The following is a 1,754-nucleotide window of genomic DNA, read 5'->3' as shown; positions in this document are numbered from 1 at the left end:
GCAGGGGGCCGGCTCCCCTCCCCGATGGCCCCCGGTGCCCCCGGCTGTCCCCACCACCCCGTGTGCCGATGGCGCGGGACCTGTCGCTGCAGGGCGAGGGTCGGCTGCAGGCAGAGGCAGCAATGCCAGCATTATAAAGCAGCGGCGCATCCCCGGGCTTTTAGCAAAGCGGCCATGAATAATTTAGCTCCCCTTCGCAAGGAAGAAAATCCCCTAATAGGGCTAATGGAGCACAGCAAGAAAGCTGGGCTCTGGGGGGGCCCGTCGCAGCTGCCAATTGCTTTGGACGCCAAGTGCCGACACTCCCCTAATGCAAAAAAACCCGGCAGCCGCGCATCTCTTATAGCTGCCCCGGGGCAGCCCAGCCACCCAGAGCTTTTCTGTTGATGAGCAGCAACCCCGGCGCGCGGGTGAGTTGGGGCCGGCAGCGCGGGCGGCGAGCGGGGATGGGTACAGCCGGTGGTGCAGCCCACTGCGGGCAGCAGAGAGAATTTGCTGCACGGGGAAACTCGTGATTTGATGGCTTGGGAGGGGTTTCGTTTGGGGTTTGGGGTCTTTTTGGTTTTAGGCAGGCTGTTGGTTGCCAGCAAGTTCCCAGCTTGGCAAGCCAGGCTAGGCAGACACCTTTCCGAGTAGCTACCCCGCGCACCCGACTGTCACCCACTTGTTGTGCCCCCGACACATGCTAACGGTCTCCTGTTATCCTGCAGAGCCTGTATCCCATCCCCATCCCTGCTCCTTCCCCGCAAAACAGCCTCTCCCGCTTGGGCACGGCACTGCTTGGGCTTCGGCAGCTCCTGCAGCCCCCACTGCTTCTCGTCCCTCAGGCAGCATCAGGATTTCTGCTAACAAACGGCCCGTGGACGAACCCGCTGCCTCCGTGCTCTCTCCGCCGCCCCGTAACGTTGCTCAGCCGAAAATCAGGGAGGTGTTGAAATGAGGCGGCCAGTGGATTCCCGCCCCATTCCTCAAAGCAGCCCAGACCAAACCCCCTGGCTCCGCTTGCTGCAGCCATTTCATTGCAGCACAGCGAAGCTGTAGAGCAGTGCTGCAGCCGGCTCAGACTTTTCCCGGACACTATCAGGCAAGGGGATCCCACCGGGAGTGAGGGGGTCCTGCCAGAGACAAGGGGATCCCCCCAGGGCTGGGCACTGCGCCCATGCCCGGCAGGAGCCACAGGCGCTGCCCTAATTAAAACCGCCAGCTGCGGAGAAGGGCTGGTGCCGGCAGTGCCGGCTCCAGACTCCGGCTTCGAGGCACGGCGGAAGAGGAGGCTGGTGGCCAGGGTTCAGTTTGGCTTTGCCGCAGGAGAGGGGTCCCCTTTCCACATCTCCCTGCATTCCCAAGCCCTTGCTGGGTATTAGGAGGAGTGTGGGAGGGTCTCCAGCAGTGCTGGGTATCACAGGAGCCCCCCGGGGTTTTGGTCACCCCTTGCCAGCTGATGCTCCGTATCTTCTGGGTTTTCTTCTTCTTTTTTCTTGAGGTCACACCTCAATGGAAAAGTGCACTTTGCTTTTGGCTCCTGCTGCTGTAAATTTGAGCTTCGCAGGGAAAGAAAAAAACCACTGGTGGGAGCCTGGCTGGAGCCTGATGCCGGCGCAGCTCCGGCACGGTGCGCTCCCAGCTCCCAGTGGCCACTTCAGCACCAGCGCAGCGGTTTTGGCCCCGGTCCCCGCTTCTTCCTTCAGACACCGAGTGTGAGGGACGCTGCAGAGAGCGGCAGGGAAATCGATGCCGGTGCCACCACGGGCGAG

Source organism: Aptenodytes forsteri, unplaced genomic scaffold (genome assembly GCF_000699145.1).
Source record: "Aptenodytes forsteri isolate BGI_AS27 unplaced genomic scaffold, ASM69914v1 Scaffold16, whole genome shotgun sequence".
NCBI lineage: Eukaryota > Metazoa > Chordata > Aves > Sphenisciformes > Spheniscidae > Aptenodytes > Aptenodytes forsteri.
This window is presented reverse-complemented; position numbering follows the sequence as displayed.